The sequence below is a fragment of the Podarcis raffonei genome, chromosome 2, assembly GCF_027172205.1.
Source record: "Podarcis raffonei isolate rPodRaf1 chromosome 2, rPodRaf1.pri, whole genome shotgun sequence".
Classification (NCBI taxonomy): Eukaryota; Metazoa; Chordata; class Lepidosauria; order Squamata; family Lacertidae; genus Podarcis; species Podarcis raffonei.
The window spans coordinates 25,986,232-26,010,938 of NC_070603.1; positions in this window are offsets into that span (position 1 = coordinate 25,986,232).

Genomic DNA, 24,707 nt, shown 5'->3' on the forward strand with positions numbered 1-24,707 from the left:
CATATTGCTTTGGTGCTTTATTTCTGTAGGCCTCTTTTACCTCCTTCAGTTACTCAGAATGTATTATTGTTACTGATACTTTAAAGGAGAAAGCAGAAAAAAAACCAACCCTTGGAAGCTCCAAGAGGGTAAATACCAAACATGAAAAACTGATCTCTTAATAGAAAGTTCTCTCTCTCTACTTGTGCCTCACAGCTTGAATGGCTATTTAGCTGATGGGTTAATTCCAAAACACTCATCAAAACCACCTAAATTGGTTGACTAGTGGATGTCCTTGGGGCGCAGGCTCAAACTGCAGACCACATCACCCATCAGAGAATGAATAAAAGTGAGGGAGACAAATTAGACACAGCATGTTATGAGGCGAAGTATGTCACACCCAAACTTTGTGAAAAATGTCACCAGTTTCAGAGGAGCTCCCTAAAAAAACCCCCTCATATGTTTTGCCTCAGGAAGAATCCCAAAATTTGCTTTAATTTTTATTCAGAGCCTTATAGCAGATTTTTTTTAATGAAACTTTGTTTTGTTCAAAATTCCTTGGATGTTTTACCTGAGAAAGTACTCCCAAATTCACCCCAAGGGGAATTTTGTATATAACTTCAATTTTTCCAATGGCTTAGGAAATGGAAATATAATTTAGGGTTTCAGTTGATGAAATCATTCCCCCGAGTGTTCAGCAGATAAATGCACTGAACTCAGAATGTAGTAGAAATATGTCTATATTTGCTGGTCATCAAAACAACACAATTTTCCATTTCCATTGCAATTCAGATTCTTTTCAACTTACACACTTGGGGGGGGGGAAATACACAAATAAAAGTCATGAGGACTCTTCCCAGCACAAACGCCATTTCATAGCCAATATGTGATGTTAGGATAAGCTGATTTTGTTCCTCTTAAAGAGGCCATTAGCTGGTTCTGCAGTGATTTCTAGTGTCCATTGTGAATGTAACCAGCTCATTCATTCTTAGAATAATATTATGAAGTAGGCTGCATATATATCTTTCTAAAAGAATGGTGATGATAAATAATAATCTGACACAAATTTGACAAAATACAGTAAGTACAGTACAACCTAAGCACGTGACAGCATGCAAGCTATAAGCGAAACAAACAAATAAGCAAAATGCCTGGCAGTTAAAAGCAAGCAGCAGCTTTTAAAGCAGATCACACAATAAAAGATCTGCAGCAGCACTCTTAACTTCTTCTCTTGCTGTTCCAAGAGTTGAAGCCTTAATCCAATGTCAGCAGAGAGCCTGCCTAGAAGAAAATAGATGGGTGGGTGGGGGGTAAAGGAGGTAAGCTGGGGGTGGGTGGTGGGTTCATTCTCCTTAGCTTCATGCCCTCCTTTCCTCTTTAAATCAGATCCTGCTCCCACCTTTGGGTCTTCTTTGGGTATGAGGACAGAAAATACTTCTATTTGGTCACATCTCCAAAATGTAGCATTTTTGTGTGTGCCAATTTGATAAATTGGGTCCTCCATCATGTTGCAGTGAGATCACAAAAAACTGCCTCCCTATTGTGGGGCGGGGCCGTTTGGACGACCACAACACCCCATTGGTTGCCCCTCTGTTGCTGGGGCAGAAATTTCGTCATTTGGGTTGGCTATTGGCTGCTGAGGGGCTACTTAAGCTGCTGCACATCGCTGAAGAGTTTCACTTTCTTGCGACGTGCAGCGGATCACCTGCCCTCCTCTCCCTATATTTAGGGTTGTTCTTAAGGCCTTGCTATGGGGTCGTCTGTTTTGGAGCAGGGGCCCGGTAGGGATTTTGCCATTTGGCTGATTGGCTGGTACCACTTGGTTTTTGCCTACTGTGTAGCAAATCGTCACAACTTTGTAAGGTTGGTGATTAGGCATGAGTTCAGTGTTTTGAGGGGAGGATATGGTTGGCTGTGCCTGCCCCTCCATTGCTGCTGCTAGGGAATTCCGTTAAAGGAATCCAGGGGCTCACCTTGCTTCTGTCCGAACCCTGCCAAGGGGCTAGGGCCACACCAGATCCCCTGGGAGCATGTGGGGTGAGCTGTGAGATCGAAGGAGTTCTCACTCCCCCAGGATGCTTTCCCTTACTGACATATGGTGGTGCCCAGTTTCAGTCCTGTTCCTGCCACCGTGCAGGTTCAGGTAGTCTGGAACCAATGCCTAAGCAACCACTCACATGCTGTAATCAATAAAACTGTGGCCAAACTTTAATGCCAAAAACCTTAAACTAAAATCTGTGTCTATTGTGTCTTCATTTGGGGGTGGTTTTGGGGGTCTTCACACACAACATGGGTGAGATGTAAAATAGCAAACAACACTGCAAATAATTATTTGGGGAGTGGCCATCCCATTGTTTCTGTATTTGGCTGTGATCCCCCCCCCCCGGCAACTGCAAAGTCCTGGAATCCCAAGGCAGAAAGCTCAGGTACTCTGAGCTTGTCTTTGTGGAGAAATGTAGGGAAGACCTTGGGGCTGCCAGGGAGAAAGAGAGTTTTAGGCACAACTCTCAGTTGAATCCTGCATTGGGATCTTTGGTTAAAGGTAAAGGGACCCCTGACCATTAGGTCCAGTCGTGGCCGACTCTGGGGTTGCAGCACTCATCTCGCTTTATTGGCCGAGGCAGCCGGTGTACAGCTTCCGGTTCATGTGGCCAGCATGACTAAACTGCTTCTGGTGAACCAGAGCAGTGCACGGAAACACCGTTTACCTTCCCGCTGGAGCGGTACCTATTGATCTACTTGTGCTTTGATGTGCTTTCGAACTGCTAGGTTGGCAGGAGCAGGGACCGAGCAACGGGAGCTCACACCATCGCTGGGATTCGAACTGCCGACCTTCTGATCAGCAAGTCCTAGGCTCTGTGGTTTAACCCACAGCGCCACCCGCACCCCGGATCTTTGGTTAGTAGCACTTTAAATTAGATGTGAGGGTAATAGAGTCACCTGGTCACATGTATCTATACAAAAGCCACACACCTAACCATAGCAGTTCAGGAGAGTGGCTGGTTGCAAGCTTGTAAAAGCATCCCACCTACCTTATTTCCTAAGCAATTTGGACAAAATCATGAAGCAATCTCAAAGTACTTGCGAGGTCAACTGTGAGTTCCATCTCTTCCCTTTATAGCTTTCTGCTACATTCAGGGAAGTGAGAGAGGGAGAGAAGAATACTCATTTGGCTTTTGTATTCATTGTTCGTGTACCTTGCGTTGCCATGTGCGAAGTGGGATTGGGCGTGAGTCAAAAGGACATGGGATTAGAGGAAGCGTGCGACACAAAGCAGACTGCACAGGCCTTACAATGTAATGGGTTAAAAAACAAATAACAGATGGTGACATCGGCAATGGGTACTGACAGTGCTGAAATGTGATTAGGAACCTATTTTTAGTTACTCGAATAAGTGTGTCTACAAAAACAAAACAAAAAACAAGTGGAAAAAAGAAAGAAAGGTTCAAATCCAAGTTTATGTCATGTCTACAAATGCAGGATTTTCCCTGTTTCATTTTACACTGCAGTGGTAGTTCCGTTAGAGTAAAGGTAAAGGTAAAGGTACCCCTGCCTGTACGGGCCAGTCTTGCCAGGCTCTAGGGTTGTGAGCTCATCTCACTCTATAGGCCGGGAGCCAGCGCTGTCCGCAGACACTTCCGGGTCACGTGGCCAGCGTGACAAGCTGCATCTGGCGAGCCAGCGCAGCACACGGAACGCCGTTTACCTTCCCGCTAGTAAGCGGTCCCTATTTATCTACTTGCACCCGAGGGTGCTTTTGAACTGCTAGGTTGGCAGGCGCTGGGACCGAGCGACGGGAGCGCACCCCGCCGCGGGGATTCGAACCACCGACCTTTCGATTGGCAAGTCCTAGGCGCTGAGGCTTTAACCTACAGCGCCACCCGCATCCCTCCGTTATATCTGCTTTATATCATCTTCTCTTCTCCTATATTACCCATCTTTATTAGATCTTTCCTTTTGACTTTGTACTTCTTCACCTTCCATCCAGAAGACCCAATTGCCCTTTAGGGTGCTAGGGATGGGTGATTCTGCCAATTTCAGGTTTTTCCTAAGTATCTCCTTTCTCCAATCTTTATTTCTCCACATTTCCAGATCAGTTTGAGTGGATTTTTTTTTAAAAGCTCCCATGAAAATTCAGCAGCATTTTAGGGCAAGATGCTCTTAATATATGCAATTTTGCAAAGCAACTTTGCCTAATTGTGCATTTTGTTTTCTAACGTATAGTATTTTATGCACATTTGACCTTGGTATAAACATTTCTGCATGCATTGCCTTGCTAGAGAACTGCCCTGGAAAATTTAGGGAAGTGTGAATTTTTGAAAGGTGTATATTTCAGTTCATCTTTTTTTCCAGAAAGTACAAACCTGGTAGGTCCACCTTTAAATGCAAATTGAGTCAAATTTCTCCCCCGTCCCTAATGGGCAGTGTTGATTACCCTCTCCAAGTAACTTAGAATTAGGGTAAGGTGACCATGTTTTTAGGTCCTGAGATGGGGAATGAAGTATAATAGTGCCATGTGTGTTGTTTATGCTAGATGAATCTTGTGGGATATTTGTTGTTGACTATGGCTAAAAAAAATAAATAGGTTGGAGAAGCATATCCCCTCAAAAATGGTTAGCAATGAAGCAGAAATTAAGGCTTCCATTTCCATAGCCTCTTCCCTTGCATATATGGTTGCTCTACTTAGGAAGATTAATGACATTTTGTGCCAGTACATTGACTGAAACCGTAGAGAAAAAGATGACTAGATTTCCCCCCCAAAAGATCAGCCACTCTGGAGAGGACTGCACAATTATGTAACTATGTTCACATGAGTAAGATAGTGCGCCAAGCTATCACAGAATTCCTGAGGTGAATTGCCTCTGTAGAATCCTGTGTAAGTCTCTAGAGAAGTCAGCAACCTGAGTGTTGAGTTGCATTAACATCCCTGCTAGATTCATTTATTTGAAATTCCTTCTTTGGAAACATATTTCTTTTCTTCACAGGTGCTTTGCATTAGGATGCATTTGATGGAAGAATTTGATAGCTTAAACCCTCACTTCTGTCAGTTTATTTCATTTTAGAACTTCAGCATCGAAGCAAACACCTGAATAATAACGAACCACAAATATTTAGCCTGAATTATGTGTTGGCGTGAAGATAGCAAACAGTAGGAGTGAGAAGGGCAAATCCACCATTCAAATCTGCAATGCAAGGTGTGATACTAACTGCGACCCAACATTCCTGTCCCTTTTCTCTGTATTGTTATTAACAATTTGTTCACTATATTTGGGTCTGAGAAGAGTTAAAGTTGAAACTTTTAAAATTATCTCCCCAGACAGGGCTGGCTCAAGATATTTTACTACCTGAGGCAAAGACAAGATGGTGCCCTTTCCCCCTTCCGTGTACAAAAGTGGTTGTAGACTGGCAATATCCTCCACTCCTCCACTCTCCCTGAGGCTAGTGTAGGCCTGAGTGTCCCACAGCTCTGTCCTCCAACAGAGATGAGTTCCTGGAGAAGCTCAGGATGCCTAATGGTAGGGCTCATACTGTTTCTGTGAAGGAAAATACATAAATTGGGACTGGATGCCCTGTGTGAGAGGAAGGGAAGGGAACCCAGGGTGGGAGACTGGGAGAAGAAAGGGGATCTCCCAGGTGAGAGCTGAGAGGGTTCACCTCTTTCTGTGGGTACAAGCATTCAGATCTACTTTTGAGAGAGGGCTTTGTATTCACTTCGCCCTTATTTATTTATTTATTTATTTATTCCTTTAGATTAGTTTGGTTTTTTTTGTTGTATTGTAGAATGAAAAAAGGGATGCGGGTGGCGCTGTGGGTTAATCCACAGAGCCTAGGACTTGCCGATCAGAAGGTCGGCGGTTCGAATCCCCGCGACAGGATGAGCTCCCATTGCTTGGTCCCTGCTCCTGCCAACCTAGCAGTTCGGAAGCACGTCACAGTGCAAGTAGATAAATAGGTACCGCTCCGGCAGGAAGGTAAACGGTGTTTCCGTGCGCTGCTCTGGTTCGCCAGAAGCGGCTTAGTCATGCTGGCCACATGACTCGGAAGCTGTACGCTAGCTCCCTCGGCCAATAAAGTGAGATGAGTGCTGCAACCCAAGAGTCGGTCACGACTGGACCTAATGGTCAGGGGTCCCTTTATTTTTATGATGAAAAAGTTTCAGTAAAAATTTAATGAAAACATTACAACAACATCACCATCATCTTCAGGGCTGGGACCAAATATTGCCCCTTAACTTTCTTGAAGATGAACAATCTTAAAGGGCCACAGATAAGAAGGAAAGAATCTGCCCGCGAGGCTGAGCCACAAAATTAGCTTAGTGGCAGAACATCTGCTTTGCATGCAGAACCTCTGAGGCGCAATCCCTTGAGTCTCTGAGTAGGGCTGGGAAAGGCTTTCTGAAATTCTGAAACCCTTGAGAGCTCTTGCCATGCTAGTCAGTGTAGACAGTTTTGATTTAGATCAGCGGTTCTCAACCTGGGGGTCCCCAGATGTTGTTGGACTACAACTCCCATCATCCCTGAGCTCTTGCCTTGCTAGCTATGGGTGATGGGAGTTGTAGTTCAACAACATCTGGGGACCCACAGGTTGAGAAAGGCTGATTTAGATGGACTGTTGAGTTGACTCAGTAAACGGCAGCTTCCTCTGTACCTAAGACCAAGTATGCAGGACCTCTTTGAAAAGGAAAGCCAGTGTGTTTCGTCCTAATATTTTTCTACAGGAATCTGAAATGGATATCCTCACAGAATCATAGAACTGTAGAGTTGGAAGGGACCCCAAGAGTCATCTAGTCCAGCTCCCAGGAATCTCAACTAAATCATCCATCACATATGGTCATTCAGCCTCTGCTTAAAAACCCCCAAGGAAGGAGAATCCACCACCTTCTGAGGGCGTCCGTTCCACCATCAAACAACGCTGTCAGGAAGTTCTCCCTGATGTTTCATCGAACCCCCCTTTCTTAGAACTTGAAGCCATTGGTTTGGTACAGTAAGGGGTCCAAAGTCAGTGTCAAAAGTGTGAAGCAGTGTTGCCTAGCAATTCAGAAATTAAAAAGGCAAGGCTGTCTTAAAACGGACAAGGCAAATGGCCGTTATATGGCATGACGTCTACCTAGTGAGCAAGGGTTAACCACCCTCGCTTTACAAATAATGCCATGATAGGATTGTTTAATAACCATGAGTGCTTCAAACCTTTCTTTTGCCGTCACATGAAAGATTTTGGATCCTGCTGTGGAAAACTCCAGAGCATCAGGCTGAAAGAACAGATGCTGATTCAAAGCAAAGACTGCCCCCTGCTGAACTTGATATCGTTGCAATCTGCTGGATTATGCATGCTCCTTTGAATGTGAACACAGCCCTGGGACATATAACCACAAAGCGAGACACGTCTGAAGGGGTTAACCAACACTGTAGAGATTAAGCACATTTCAAAAGGCTATTCAAAATAAGCTCCCTTCTCAACAGATCAGCTTTCACTCCCAGTTCGTGTCTTGCCAGCTGTTATGACCTTATTGGAGACTTTCTTGTTCTCAGAGAAATTAAGAAGGAAAGATTAGTTAGCAAATGTCCAGTCCTGAACCTACCTGTACAAATTCAGTTCACCACCCGACCCCACTCCAGAACAGTGGCTCAAGTTTCTAGCCCTTAATGAACTTGAGGCTGGAAACATATACAGTGCTCCAAGAGTTTGCCCCCCTGTCAGGCAGGGCAAAGAGAAGTGTGAGAGCCTTCAGTGCAAGATGCAAATTGCCTCATGAATAATATGTGCAACATGGAGTCAACCAATCACAGCCCAGCAGGGCAGGGGCAGGCATGCTGACAAAAATATTTAGGATCAGAATGTACTCTGTGATTCTGCCTACTGCTGACTCGCTTCACACCATTCAGAACTGTGAATTAGGAGCAATGGGGGTGTCTCCACTGTTTCATCTGTGATCCGCTACCAGCTCGGTCCAAGGATGGTCTTTATCATGTCAGTCTAAATCAACTGAAATTAGTTCTCTGCCAGGTGCTTGGAAAATAATACCTATGACACAGCTTGTGTGAAAAGGCTTGTGATTTAGATTAGATGAACAAGACAGGAATGAGTGGGAAAGGGACTCAAAGTTGTCAGGCTGCCTGAGACTTTATTGAGAACCTGGGAAAAATAAGTAGGGGTGCCAGAAACTAGTTATTATGGATTAATGAAAAGATTATCTCCTAGCTGTTTTCCAGCTTCAGGTAGATAGATAGATGATAGCTATTGCTATAGCTAATACAGATGATATAGATATAGATATAGATATAGATATAGATATAGATATAGATATAGATATAGATATAGATATAGATAGATATAGATCTGCTTGTGAGTTTCCTAGAGGAATCTGGAATCTGGCTAGCCATTGTTGCGAGACGGAGTATGGGATAAAATCAGCCATTGCCAACCTGGAGCCTGCCAGGTGTTTTGGACTACAACTCCCATCAGCCACAGCCAGCACAGCTGTACTGACCATGGATGATGGGAGTTGTAGTCCTCCAGGTCAGCAAAGGCTGGTCTAGATGGACTTCACGTATGCATTTTCGTGAAGTTGAGGCCAGATAACGGTGTTCAGCAAAGGGAAATTTAAAATACGTTGCATTGCTATTGGAAAATGAGCTGTAGTCCAAAGTAGCAAAGAAGGAAGCATGGTTTGATACTTCCTGAGCGATAAATCATTCAGTGGCTCTTGGGTATTTTTATCTAGGGGTAAAACGAGAGGTGAAATTGTATCTTGGGAGAATGTAAGCATAATTCATGGGTAGCTAACGATGTTAATTCCTGGTTGCTGTGATTAAAAGCTGTAAAATCTGGTAGGGTAGGGCTTCATCAGAATAGTGTAATACATCTGTCATTCCTATTAATTAGGAAACACAGATAAAAGTGCATGCTTTCATTGTGGCTCCTAATGAGAGCAATAAATTTTTCAAATAAATTCTGCATATAAATGATGTACGAGAAGCACTTTTCCCCAGGTATAGCAGTATTAGACAGTGGAGAATGAGCATATTAAAATAATAGAATGCTTCTGAAAGACAGTGGGATATTGCTTAAAATATTGTATCATAGTGCAGTATCTAACATTACCCAGACTGTTTTCCTGGAGCAAAATTATTAGGCCAAATCCCAAACCACACGGTATCCATTTTAAAAAGCAGTAATGCTATCTAGATGCATTTGCATTCTTGCTTATGGCAGTCCACATTTTGTTTCCATAGTCATTTGCTTACATATTCATTGCATTTCTGGTCTATCCCCCCCCCCCACCAATAAAGTTCTCCAGTTTGTGTAGATAAAACACTGAGCTAGATGAACCAACAATCTGACTTGGTATAAGGCTAACTTGTTTAGTCATTTAGTCATGTCCGACTCTTCGTGACCCCATGGACCAGAGCACACCAGGTGCAGTTTGGTCAAACTCATGCTGGGATCTTCGAGAACACTGTCCAACCATCTCAACCTCTGTCGTCTCCTTCTCCTTGTGCCCTCAAACTTTCCCAACATCAGGGTCTTTTTTAGATTCACTAATTTCAATGTGACTACTCTATGTAAAAGGTAAAGGTAAAGGACCCCATGACAGTTAAGCCCAGTCAAAGGTGACTATGGGGTTGTGGCACTTATCTCGCTTTCAGGCTGAGGGAGCCAGTGTTTGTCCATAGACAGCTTTCCGGGTCATGTGGCCAGCATGACTAAACTGCTTCTGGCCCAGTGGGACATCGTGACGGAAACAGGGGGCGCATGGAAACTCTATGTAGAACTTAGTTGGATACACCCCTGTGATGGTAGCCAAAATGGTGTCCTTCAGCTATTGCTACAACTCCCATCCTGCTGCCTTGTGATATACCTTTGGGAGAAGAAAAGGCTAAGGAGTAAACCTGACAGAATCCCCTACAACTAATGCAGCAAAAACAATTTGAGAGGCAGCAGTTACAACTTACCAATCTCTGCAGCCACAACAGGCACTGTGATTTTACTTCACACTCAGAGGCACACTCCATTGTCTCTCTAGATGGACGGATGTCAACAACAACTCCCATTGTCCTTTACCATTTGTCCCTGCTGTCTGGGGCTGATGGGAATTGGAGTCCAGCAACATCTAGAGGGTTCCACATTGGACAGTCCTAGATGAATGCTTTGCTATTATCTAATATTTTGATATTTATGTTTTCCCTGTACCTCGGGTTACATGCGCTTCAGGTTACAGACTCCGTTAACCCAGAAATAGTACCTCGGGTTAAGAACTTTGCTTCAGGATGAGAACAGAAATCGTGCAGCGGTGGCACGGCAGCAGCAGGAGGTCCCATTAGCTAAAGTGGTGCTTCAGGTTAAGAACAGTTTCAGGTTAAGAATGGACCTCCAGAACGAATTAAGTACGTAACCACTGTATTATATATTCATTATTTCCCTAATAATGTCGGCTAAAATGCAGTCCTATGCTCCTGGGGAGCATATCCCAGGGGCCAGGGGTTTTTAAGGATATCCATCTCTGCAGACAGAGAAGGGATATGAAGTGGTGGTTTGACTCAGTATACTGCAGCTTCTTATGTAAAGGTGGTATATAAAGAAAATTGACACCAATGATGAAATTGACCAAAGACATTGACAACTACAGCTCTCAAAGAACGTCTTGTAATCCCCAAACAATTATGGTAAATTAATACCACTATTGCAGATGGGGAAATAGTACTGAAGAAACAGTAGAGTGAGAAACATGAGATTGGGAATACAGTGGTACATCGGGTTACAGACGCTTCAGGTTACAGACTCCGCTAACCCAGAAATAGTACCTTGGGTTAAGAGCTTTGCTTCAGGATGAGAACAGAAATCGTGCAGTGGCAGTAGGCGGCCCCATTAGCTAAAGTGGTACCTCGGGTTAAGAACTTCATTCGGACCTCCAGACCTCGTTCCGGAGGTCCGAATGAAGTTCTTAACCCGAGGTACAACTGTAATTATGTAAAGGTCTTTTTAAAACTGTCTCCCTTTCACTTCTCAGATTTCTGAGAACAATTTGGTGCAACCTTACAAATAACTTTCTTTCTAATTCTTTGAGGAATGCATCTCGAAACTTTGAAGGTTTCTTTTTATGTGATACCAGCAGGGTCAGGGTAATAAACATGAGGTAAATTCCTGCTTTTAATGCCAGAGGCTGATAAGAATAGGAGCAAACTCTCAACCTTCATTCCATTAGATTCTGAGACTCACGAAGCGACTAGAAATATTTATGCTTTTTTGAAAATAGCTCTGCCCCATTCCTAACCTCTACATGTGGTTGAAAAAGAAAATTAAGCATTTAACTCACCCACATATTTGCACATTCTTTTATCCAAACCCATAAAACCTTCAGCTTATATTGGAACAATAAAATCTCTCTCCATCTCACCAAAGCAATACACACTTGTGGATTGTATGATAATTATCGCATTCTTTATACCTGCCTACTTGTACAGTATATTGAGGTCACCTAGGAGGGTCTGAGAGCCAGTGTGGTGTAGTGGTTAAGAGCGGTAGTCACGTAATCTGGGTAACCGGGTTCGCGTCTCCGCTCCTCCACATGCAGCTGCTGGGTGACCTTGGGCCAGTCATACTTCATTGAAGTCTCTCAGCCCCACTCACCTCACAGAGTGTTTGTTGTGGGGGAGGAAGGGAAAGGAGAATGTTAGCCGCTTTGAGACTCCTTAAAGGGAGTGAAAGGCGGGATATCAAATCCAAACTCTTCTTCTTCCTCTTCTTCTTCCTCCAAGTGCTTTCTCTGTCTAAGGTAAAGCAGGCGGCAACTCCTTATCAGTGGGGGCACCCAGCTTGTGACATTCTCTCCCCAGAGAAGCCTGCCTCACGACAACCCTGCTACTTCTGGCTGCCAGGCTTTCAGGTTTAAATTGTTTTAGTTGCTTGGGTGGGTTTTTCTGTCCTATGTGCAGGCTGTCCTGGAATTGTGAATGAAGTGATGTGCAAGTTTTAGAAATAAATGTATTCCTCCTATTGGCCACAATAAATGTATTTTTTATATCTGTGTTATTAATTTATACTGGAGGAAGTAATGGCACAGACTCAAGGATCTCATTGGATTGCACCTGTCCCTTGCACCTGGTGATTCCAGTTTCGGCAAGTCAGATTTCCCTAGTCTTTCCAGTTGTCGTCTATTTGCCTTGTGCCCATTGGGCTGAATTGGTGATAACCAAGCAAGCACATATTTCATCCAATTTTGCATTCTGTTCTTAGTCACCCAAACGAGTCATGCTTGAATTTTGTAGTCTAAGAATCATATCAAACTCCTTAAGTCATGTGGTACAAAAGGTATAACTGTCTAGTCAGCTTACTTATCATTATTATTTTTAAAAAGATTGTGTGTGTGTGTGTGTGTGTGTGTGTGTGTGTGTGTGTGTATCCTATTCCAGCAAGTAAAGGCATCATAACAGAGAAGCAGTGCTTCATTTCTCCTGAATGGGAAGTAGGAGAAGTGATTTAATGGAAAGAGGAGCTCCCTTCTGTGTAAATCAGAGTAGTGCTCATTTCTGTGGAGTCCTCTTCCCTGTAACAGTGTTCCAGCCTCCTGACTCCTCCTCCTCATTCCTCCATCGACTCCACTCCAGTGAAGCCCATTGGGAGTTTCGATTGTTATGTTATAAGCAGCTCAATCATTTCCTTAACAGCTGAAGCTGTGTAAAGTTCCCCGTTATGTGTGACTGCTAGTTGAAAGGGGAAGCCAGCGAATCCCACTTTCCTGTAATTTGAAGGGCAACAGGTCCAGTTCCCTCTTCCAGCAAAGTGTTTCCAATGTCCAGTTCTGTAGAATCATAAAAGGGTTGTTGTTGTTGTAAAGAATCCCCCCAATCATTTGAATAACTCCTCTTTCTTTTCAAAGAAGGCCAAACAAATCACAGTGTCTCTGGGTTTAGCTCCCTCCCCTGGTCTGATAGGGACAGTTGGAGGGTCTGTAATCCAATGAGAACTCAACAAAGGACAATAAACTCCATTGCTGTAGATCAGTGGTGGCGAACCTGTGACCCTCCCAATGCTGTTTGGCTCCAACTTCCATCAACTCCTGCCAGCATGGCCCAGCAGTCAGAGATGGTGGAAGCTGGAGCTGAGCAACACCTAGAGCGCCTCAGGTTTCCCACCCTTCTGTTTACAATACTCAAAAGCAGAGCACGAGACAGGCAGATTAGCTATAACATAGACAGTTACGACTCTGAGCAGTTGCGTTGACAGATCTGGGCATCGTTCAACCTAAAAAGTACTTGGTGACTAACAGCTTCCCAGAAACGACCCATTTGCCTGCATTTACTGACACCCAGCGAGTGCCAAGGTGCTTATTTTAGGGTTTTTAAAGGGAATGTCTGCATTATTATTTCCTTCCTTAACAGGTTTCCTCTGCCCAAGAAGCAGGAATGGGGGTGGGAGAATGAGACCCTTTATAGAGTCAAACTCGAACTCCAGATTTTGGATGGCCATATGAAACATGTTACTTTCTTTTAAACCATTAAAAAAAGAAAGAAAGAAAGATTGCTGGCCTAATGTCTTATCCAGAACAGCATTTATGCAGCAACAGTAGCAATGGAGAAGAAAATTGGCTGGAACTGAAAATTTCTGCCAAAAAATAAAATAAAATTCTGGCTCTCTAAGCAGAATCCATTTAAAGCAGGGGAGGGCCATTTAGGAAAGAGATTCTTTGAGAAAGCATTCAGAGCTGCTAGGCTGAATGAAGCTTGGAAAAGCAGAAGGAGGACCCCATTCCAAGGTTGACATCACGAGGGCAGTAGGATACAGTGGTACCTCGGGTTAAGTACTTAATTCATTCCGGAGGTCCGTTCTTAACCTGAAACTGTTCTTAACCTGAAGCACCACTTTAGCTAATGGGGCCTCCTGCTGCTGCCTCACTGCCGGAGCACAATTTCTGTTCTCATCCTGAAGCAAAGTTCTTAACCCGAGGTATTATTTCTGGGTTAGCAGAGTCTGTAACCTGAAGCATATGTAACCTGAAGCGTATGTAAACCGAGGTACCACTGTAGTAGGAAGGAACAGTTCCTCACTGCTTGGGTAAGACAAGGCCTAACAGGCACCTTGAGAATACTAGACAGGACTGCTTGGAAGACCTGCCAGTACGTAAGAAGTGAGACGGTCTAGTATCCTACTTTTTAAGGTTGCCTTTCTATCTTTAATCAGTTGTGTTGTTTCATTGGTTCCATCATTTTCAACAGATGCAAGTAAATTCTAGCCTAACTGGAAATGAAACCACCCCCCCCTCTCTCGCTGCTTTGAGCACTGCCTGCCAAAACCTTCTAGAAATCCTCTCTCACCACTAATATCTAAACTTTCATACCCTACAGAGGAAGGTGTGCCCTCCCAGGTCTCACCTGGGCTCAACCCTCTCTTCTCACAGCACCTCACCCTATGAGATCTCCCCTATGGAATTTGTTAAAAGCATTTCTGCCAGGGCTAAGCCTTTGTAACATTTCTTTTGTTAATTACCAAGCCTGCCACCTTTATTTCTTTTCACTCTCCTTTCAGTTTAGGGAAATGTCTTAATCATACAGCCAGGGGAGAAAAAAGAAAAAAGAAGTTGGAACTTGTTCTGGAAAACTGTCCCTAGTTGATGCAGCAATCTCGAAATGTTCTGGCATGCAAAACTAAGGAACCGGGCAAGAAATACTAAGATTGGCAATCACAGCTTCAAAGTCATATGGTTGGTTTAATAAATGAATGTAGCCTGTCTAGCAGTGGGGGGCCAACATCCCCCACATTCACGACAACAGTGGGTGGGCCTGCCACACTTGTCTCTTACTGTTCATAACCAGAAATGCGGCAGTATATTACAGAGTTGTTGCTATGAACTGGAGGTAAGAAATGCTGAGAGAGATTAACAGCGATAATGATGACTAATAGAACGATTAGGTTTTACTCCGTTAACGATCTTATTATAGGCTCAGCTGGTACTTAAGCAAGCAGTCAGGCAACAGAACTTTCCACCCACCCGATTGCAACGCGAAGACTATTATGCATCCATTCAGATTGCCAAGCAGAAGGCAGATATGGCACAGAGAAGGAGTCCGTTCCCTTATCAATCTTGCCAGGCTGCTTATTTGTAGAAGAAGATGGGGAACTGAAGCAATGCAACTGAATTTAATTGCTTCACACACCTGCATCTTCTGGCTTTCGCCTGTATTTTAAAAGCACCACTTCACTCTTGGAACATGTGTTGGGCTTTGCAGAACACAGTGAGGGGGGGTGGGGAAGGGGAGAGAAATAGATAGGAAAATGGACCTTGAAATTATTTCCCCCAGCTTTCACCAGAGCCTTAAGCCCTCTCCCCTCTCTCACACTCACACTACAGACCATACCCCCCCCCCCCAGTGATGTGTGGTTGGTGGACGAGGGGACTAGGCTAGTCATCTAAATGTTCCTGGTAAATTTGAGTATTAAAGACTGGTGCCTCCTTCCCAAAGCCCAGGAAGCTTCTGCCTGGCTTAGGGAGGGAGGCGTGATGCTCCAACAGGGTCCAAGAGCCCTCCCACCACCTTCCCAAAGCCCACTCAGCTTTGGGAAGGAGGAAGCAGGGAACCTTATGCCTGGTTTAGGGTGGGAGGAACGAAGCTCACATGTGTGACATCAGGACGTTGGGGGCCCTCAATCACCCTTGCAAGCTGGCACCTCCAGCCCTAAATGTTCCCCTACGAAAACTTTCACCACATGGCACTGTTCCTCCCATCCCTCCACGAATTTCCTTCTTTTTTTCATTCTGCCCCCTCTTCCTTTCCCCACCGCCTGCCTTTAGAACCTTGGGGAACAGCCAATGAAAAGAAGCATGATGCCCTCTATACTAATGTAAATATAGTACAGTGGTGCCTCAGGTTAAGAACTTAATTCGTTCTGGAGGTCCGTTCTTAACCTGAAACTGTTCTTAACCTGAAGCACCACTTTAGCTAATGGGGCCTCCCGCTGCCGCTGTGCCGCCGCCACGCGATTTCTGTTCTCATCCTGAAGCAAAGTTCTTAACCCGAGGTACTATTTCTGGGTTAACAGAGTCTGTAAGCTGAAGCATCTGTAACCCGAGGTACCACTGTATATAGATAGAGAGAAATAGAAAGGTAAAAATAAATGCCTAGAAGGTGGCCATGAATACATCCCCATAATTGGCCTATGTATGTATGTATGTATGTATGTATGTATGAATAAATAAATAAAAATAGCTGAAGCAAACCCAATTTTCAGAGTTTGAGACAACTGTAGAGACCCTGACATTGGGGGAAAGTGAACAGGAGTTGCTTGGAAAGAATGTCAAAAACGGCAATAATTACCTTGAATTCTGGTTTGGAGCTATGTCCTTCAAGCACCTGACTAGATAGGTTTGCGACTTTAGTAGATCCTCAAACTCACATAGGGTTTTTAAGTCTTTACAGGGATGGTTAATCAACCAGATGGTGTTTGAATTTGGACCGAAATGAAAGAATGAAGAGCTGGCAGGGAGTGCACAGTGACTACGATGCACAGCCTTCAAGTGTTTTGGTACATGGCACTTGTGTCGTTGAAGTATCCCGCTCCATTTGTTGTTACAAGTTAAAATGACATGCAGTCAATCTATAAGTTCAGTTTTCAAATAACAGATGCTGCACTGCATCACTTAACACTGAGCAACGCTCCCCCGGTTATGCAATGTTCCAAGTGGCAGAGTTATGAAGGTTGTATGTGAGAAATTAGAGTGTGGAATTAGAAAGGGATTCCATTATTATCAGCATCACCAATAATGTCAGATTTATAGTAGCTGGCGCAAAGCTGGAGGTGAATAATCAGGGATGCTTTTAATACGCAAAATAGGTAAAGGTAAAGGGACCCCTGACCATTAGGTCCAGTCGTGACCGACTCTGGGGTCGCGACGCTCATCTCGCTTTATTGGCCGAGGGAGCTGGCATACAGCTTCTGGGTCATGTGGCCAGCATGACTAAACCACTTCTGGTGAGCCAGAGCAGTGCACAGAAACTCTGTTTACCTTCCCGCTGGAGTGGTACCTATTTATCTAATTGCACTTTGACGTCCTTTCGTACTGCTAGGTTGGCAGGAGCAGGGACCAAGCAACGGGAGCTCATCCCGTCGCGGGGATTCGAACCGGCCACCTTCTGATCAGCAAGTCCTAGGCTCTGTGGTCTAACCCACAGTGCCACCCGCTTCCCGATAAGCAAAATAATAACTGAATAATTCTTAATCACTCTACTTCCATTTCCCTGGTCTGGAACTGAAAATAGTATAAGCATTTTAAATCTGCCTAGCAGACTTTTATTTTCCTCTTAATTTTCTAAGATCAAAGCCATCAGTAAACAGAACTGCAAGTATGTATACTTCTGCATGTATTCAGATTCCAAAGCCTTCAGCCAAATTTATTCAGATTGTGTTGTGTCTTAGTGTGTTCATCTGAAGTATCTTATTAGCACTCACGTACATGACTTGTACAGCACCACCTGTCAGAAAGCTCTGCATGGATTTATTCAGATAAAGATAATGTACTAACATATGGAGGTCGGCAGGGGTGAAACATATTGCTAGCATTGAAAGCAGAAGCAATTTAAACTTAAATGAATATAAATGATACATACTGCAGATACCAGACTTGTGTGTGATGCCATTGTTTTCAGTGGTTCTGAGGCAAAGCGTAAACTTTTCCAGTGTAAAGCAAAAGAAATGAAAACTGGTGATGAGTCATTGAGAAAAACATTGAAGATTACAGCTGAGCCAAGCTTCTTGTCACAGAAAGCTTTAACAGTGGTGAAAACCATTCCTTAAGAAACCATCCTTTGGAGCCAAAAGACTTGATCAACTATTGGCTGGTTGCAAATGTTTCCTTCCTGGGCCAGGCTCTTGAGTGGGTGGTGGCCAACCAACTTCAGGCACTCTTGAATGAGATGGATTTTCCAAATCAATTTCAATCAGGGTTCAGGTCCAGATTGGGCAGTCCCTCTGCATGATAGGAGAGGGGAGTGGGTCCTTGTCGATTCTCCTTGATCTCTCAGTAGCTATCTAAACTAAACCATCAAAATGTATCCCTCTGGGGAGACTGTGCAAGTTAGGAGTAGAGGGTTCTGCTGCTACCTGGGTCGTTGTCTATAGAATGTGCTGCTTGTGGGGTGCTGATCAGCTTCACCATGGAGCATCTAGGGCCAAGTTCCTCAGGATTCAGTTTTATCCTCTCTGGTGTTTAATATCTACTGGAACTGCTGAGTGGGTTCATCCAGATTTTGAGAGTGCATTGTCAACAACATGCTGATGACCTTCAACTCTGCTTCTCTTTTATAGCTCAAGCAGGTGTGGAAGTGGCAAATTGAATTGAGTGAATAATGGACTGGATGAGAGTCAACAAACTGAAGTGCAATCCAGATAAGATTGAGACACATTTGGTGGGCAGTTCCTCTGTCAAGATGAGTTGAATGTGTCCTGTTCTCAATAGGGTTACACATCCCTTGCAGGAGCTGGTACACAGATGGTGTGGTGCTCTTGGATCCTAAACTGGTTCCCCACACTTTCAGGAAAGCCTAGCAAGGATTTCAAAGGGTTTTCAGGGAGCATGGGTGTAAAGGAAGGTTGGAGAGAATGTAAGAAAGGACACACACAACCCCCCTTGGCTGCCTTGAAATTACAGTGACCGTGACGAATACCCCACAACCCAGTCATGAGAATTTCATGGGAATTTCTTCTCCCTTTTAACAATCTTGGAATGCAATTTCTTTTCTCATTGGCAAAGGGTGATTGGAGGAAAAGTGTGGGATACATTTTTGGCACAGTGCTAATCTCATCAATATTGAACTTACGTTTGCAATGAGCTTTCTACAATTTCTGAATGAGTTAGGGGACTGAATGAGGGCCTATAAACTTTGCTTGAATCCTGGGAAGAGAGAAGCACTTTGGCTCCCATGTTCAAGAGATAGACAAGTTACCTGTAGGATGGAGCTGCACTGCCTTTGAAGGAATCATAGAATCATAGAGTCATAAAATTGTACAGTTGAAAGTGACCCCAATGATCAACTAGTCTAACCCCCAGAAATTAAGTGTCTCTTGTTCTACCAACTGAGCTACGAAGGTGGATAAGGAGAGTGCATACCTTGGGACTACTCCTGGACACTGGATACCCAAGTGTCCTTTGTGGCTAGGAGTGCCGCGATTCTCTAGTTTGCCAACTATGGCAATTCCTGGATGTGCATAGCCTGACCACTGTAGTCCATGCATTGGTAACCTCAAGACTGGGTTACTGTAATGTGCTGCTTGTGAGGTTGTCCTTGGGTTTAGTTCAGAAGCTCCAGTTGGTGCAGAATGCAGTGGCCAGACTGCTGATGCAGGTATCTGGCTGGGAACATGTGAGCCCATTGCTAAAATATCTGCATTGGCTGCCCACTTACTACTCAGCCATATTCAAGGTTCTTGTATTGATTTATGAAGCCCTGGACAACTTAGGCCCAGGGTACCTCAGGTATCACCTGAAGCCCTGTATCCCAGCTCCATCACAGAGATAATCTGCAGGAGCATTTCTGGCCATTCACTGAGTTGGTGAAGCTCATTTGGCAACGAGAAACTGAGTCCTGTGGGACGCCCTGCCATCAGAGATTCAGCGTCTGCCTTCTGTGCCAGCTTTTCAATGCCTGCTGAAAACTTTTCTATTTCACCAGCCCTATGCAGGCAATTAAGAATAATGCTTTCAACAATGGTTAATTGATGCCTTTTAAAAACTGTTAAATATACTTTTATGGTATGGTTTATGTATTTTTGTTGTAAACCACTTTGATTTTTTTATGAAATAATGGTCTATAAATATTATATATATATATATATATATAGAGAGAGAGAGAGAGAGAGAGAGAATTGCAGAATGAACTTTGCATACCATAGCTCCTGGTATAGGAGATTAACTGAACTTTCAAAACTCTCTCACCTCTGCTGTACTAATCCTCTCTTCTATATTAATCTCCCCTGGTTTCTTTTCTTTTTTTTCAAAAGTATCTCAGTGTTTGGTGTTCAGAGGGGAGCTTGGGGAGCAGAAAAAGAAGCAGTTGCTGTGCCGTCTAAAATCAGAGTGGTAATAATAGCTCGCTCCTCAAAATATAAGTTGCATCTCTTATAAAAAGCTCTTGAGCACACGAAACAGATGTCAATGGAAATTACACCCAGTCACTTCCTCCACAGGCCTGCAGCTGCTGCTACGTCCCTATATTTTTCTCCCTCCCTATATATATATTAGCGTTCACCTGTTGGGAGGTCACACAAGCTTCAGGACATGCACGTCCCTCCTTCCCTGTCCCTCCTGCCTCCGTTCACTCTAAAACAAAGCAGACGTCTCCCAAATCCCAAATTGTGGAATAGCTGCTGACATCATATTAAAAAAGTAGAAGATTTCAGCAACCAGGATTCTCACAGTAGCATGCCTAGCTGGAAAAGCATCTACATTTCATTAAATTCATTTAGTGATTGGCTTTCCTTTTTTAAATTTTATTTTACAGTAATGTTAACTTGGAGTTTGGCCAGGTTTCAGGGAAATACCAGGCATTTGGCATGGACAGAAATAGTGTGGCAGCTCAAAGCACCACAGCAAAACAAATGAAAGTCAATGTGGTGAATCAGATCCAAACTAGAAAGGGCAAGCATGTGCGGATAAAAACAAGGATTAAGGGCCAGAAGACCTACATTTGCTCTGAGGGCTGACCAAGTTTCTCCTCCAATTGAAGGCTTTACCCCAGGGAATCCTACTGACACATTAAGATTGTCAGTTCCATTTGAAATTACAAATCCTGTCAAACTCTAGCAGAAAAATAATATTCCTGTAGTTTTAAAGCACAGATATGGATGCATGTTGAGTGCTTGGATATATATGTGTTTTAGTACAGTGGTACCTTGGTTTTCGAACACCGTAAAGTCAGAAGTAAATGCTTCGGTTTTGAACACACCCCGGAAGTTGAACATGCTGTGCGGCTTCTGCTGAGTGCAAGATCTTGAGGCCTAGCTGTTGGCTATTGAGTTTTCGTTTTTTGAACGTTTCCGAACTCGAACACTCTTCTGGAACGGGTTACGTTCGAAAACTGAGGTACCACTGTATATTGATCCATGTGGCTCCCACAAACCCAAAGATTCCCCTCGGTCTTGTGGGCTTAATAAAGATTTGATCGCTATGCCAACTCGAAGCTACAGGTGTACCACCTTGAATAAAATATTGTGGGGGCCCAGGTAAGCCCCACCCCACATAATCAATCATGTGAAGCAGTGCACACATTGCACACATACCATTTGAATGGTAATGCCCATCAACTTTGCTGGGGCCCAGTCTCCTCAAATCTTTTATTGCGGGGGCCAAGCCTCCACAGCCCGTAGCAGTTGGCTCCTATGCCAAGCTGGCATAGCCTGAAACAGACCTTTGCTTGTTCCCTCCAGCCTTCTGCCCTGGCTGGTATGAGTGAGAGGCCTACAATTGTAGCTATGCCACTCTGTCATGCTCTGCTGCTGCCGGGCAAGGGTTTGGATTGCTCTGTTAGTAATAGCTGTTATGCTGTAAGACACCGTCATTACCTCCTTTTAAGAGCTCCTGCAGCAATGGGCTGTAGGAGCTGCTGGACAAAGCATGCTTGTGGAGATAAATGAAAGAGGCTTCTGATTTATCAGGTGAGTCATAAAGGTTCCAGCCGTGTTTCACTTTGGATGTTAAATGGCCAGCCTGAACACAGGGTGGATTGAACTGGTGATACTCAGCTAAGATCACTGGGTAGGCACTGGTCAAAGGTAGGACTCATTCATTTATTTAACAGGATATATATCCTACTTGATCGGGCTTTGATGATTTAAAACCACCTCTAAGTACATGTAGGTAGCCATGTTGGTCTGCTGTAGTCGAAACAAAAATAAATAATAATAATAATAATAAAATTCCTTCCAGTAGCACCTTAGAGACCAACTAAGTTAGTTATTGGTATGAACGTTCGTGAAGTGTGCATGCACACGAAAGCTCATACCAATAACTAACTTAGTTGGTCTCTAAGGTGCTACTGCAAGGAGTTTTGTTTTGTTTTGTTTTGATTCACCTCTAAGTAGTTTACAACAGTAACTGTCTGGGAAGGTCTACCTGTTTGCATACCAGCTGCTGCGTCTATCTGTAACTATCCTGTTGAGAGCATGAGCAGCAATTGACTATCCCATCACGCCGGTGGTGTGGTCTAAACCACTGAGCCTCTTGGGCTTGCTAGTCAGAAGGTCAGCGGTTTGAATCCCCAAACGGGGTGAGCTCCCATTGCTCTGTCCCAGCTTCTGCCAACCTAGCAGTTTGAAAGCACGCCAGCGTAAGTAGATAAATAGGTACCATTGCAGCAGGAAGGTAAACAGCATTTCTGTGCACTCTGGCAGTGGTCACGGTGTTCCCTTGGGGCCACAGATCTTGGGGGGGGGAGCAGGGGTGGACCTTGGTAAAATGGCACCCTGTGAGAGGCCAAAATTTCATGCTTCCCTTCAGCCCAAAGCTGCCTTTCCAAAGATGGATAAAGGACGTGCTGGGCTTTGGGAAGGAGGCACAAGGCTGTGGCCGGGTTTTAGAGCCCTCTCTCTTCCTCCCCAAAGCCGGGCAAAGACTAACTAGCCTTTGGGAAGGAGGAAGGAGGACTCTGGGATCATATCAGAGCCCTCACACCTCCTTCGCAAAGATCAGCGCTTACTTGGCTTTGAGAAGGAGGCAGGAAGGGGGGGGGGACTGGTTCCACTGCCCTAAATCCACCCCTGGTTGAGGGACACTTCTGCCCCATGCAAACCCCTTCAAGTGTGGTAGATTGGGGGTTTGGATCACGCTACATCGCAGGTAACTCCTAAAGCTGTGCTTGTCCATGATTTTGAACCAGAGAACTCAGTCTGAATTCCTGCTTTGGCAATTGCGAACAGCAGCAAGGTTCACGTATGGCATGTCACTGGAAGTCTCTCAAGTAACAGCAGTGAGCTGGTAACATTTGGGAGGTGATGATTAGGTATAAACTCACTCAGAAAGTGCAGCAGCAAGGGACTTTAATTTTTAAAATAGATGTTGGGGTGCCATGATTTCTATCAATTTCCTTTGGAGAAGTACTTCAAGTATCTCATCACATTCCACCCAAAGGCAGAGGCAGATATATTTTCCTGGCTATGATTCAGCTATATAACTCACCCAGCCACATGCTCTCAGTTGTTTGTGAGCTTCTCCTATGCTGTATTAACTCCCACAAACTTACCCACAACATACTTAGGACTATAATCAGCGAGTTTCCTTTCTCCCCTTAATTAGAGATCTACTTGGATTGTTACGTGTTCTTGCTTTTCGTTACCAAAGTTTTAAAATGTATTTCTGAATAAAATTCCACAAGAAAATAAAATCTCAATTTTAATTACAAAGCATAGTACAGTTCTGATGGATATGAGCCACGGATCATACAGGAACTATGAGTGTGCTAGATTTGTATGATGGACCCACTAATAATTATGGATTTTGGTGTTATCATTCACGCAAAGTCCTTCCTGAGTGGGCAACAGTGGGGTAGCAAGACAATTCATCTTTTGAAAATAACTCCACCTACTGAAATGCTGTCAAATGGCTCTGATAATTGCAGCACAAGGAAAACACATTGTGTTTCATTTGGGATGTCTTCATTGGGCTGCCTCATTTATTTGCATCTGAAACATGAGAGAAGCTGAGTGATGGTGTCCAAGTGGTGTCCAAGTGAAGGTTTGTCAGACAGATGTGAACAAACCTATGCAAAAGCATGGAAGGGTGGAGGTTCATCATTCAAATAGCATCCAAATTATTTTGTTTCCTTTTATGACTCTGCAGATGCATGTGGAAAGCATGGCACATAGAAATAAAATATGATCAAATTCTGTCTCTATTGTAAGAAAAAGCCTGCATCAGCAACAAAATCAAACTTCCTCTCCCTCAGTGTGTAACATCTTGATTTGATGTGTATCCTTTTCTTCCTCCAAGGAGCTTCAGCTATGTCCCTAGTTAGTTATACACAAGAGTACTCAAGACTCAAACATGCTAGGGTTCAGAGATGGAATCCTATCCAATCATTCTCTGGACACTGCGTAAAACTGGTTCATCTTGAGGCAGACTAGGTGGTATCTGTCATGGACTCTAGGCTAGCAGGCTTTTCAGACCTGAGGCCCACCCTTAGGCCAAACATGAAACATGGGACATATTTTTGAATTTTCCCTTCATATATATGTGTGCAGCGATACTGCTGCTACACTGGCAACCTGCCTTGGTTTTAGTCTGTGACCCAGCTGTGCCATCAGTTGAGGACAAATGGTCCAGGTTGCAGTTTTGCATTTGTAAATAAAATTCTGTATGAGTTATGTCATGCGACAAAGGTATTTGAGAGCAGAAGCAGTAAAGGAGTCTAGAAATGTCGTGAAATGCTGAAAAGCTGCAGAATCATCTAGCATGCTGAACCACTGTGACTCATCTTGAGGATGACTCATTCTCTGTACAGTGGTAACTCGGGTTACAGACGCTTCAGGTTACATACTGTCAGGGGCTCAGGAGCAGAAGCACAGGGGAGAGAGCAAATAGAGAGCGAAGGAGAGGAATCCGAGGGGAGCGTAGGGGAGTATGACAGTGACCCGAGAGATTCCATGAGCTTCTCCAGCGAATCAGAAGATTCCCAGAAGGGGGCGCCTATGGTAAGGGCAAGGGGCCAGCAGGGATTCCCAAGGGAGCAGCGGAGGATCAGGACCAG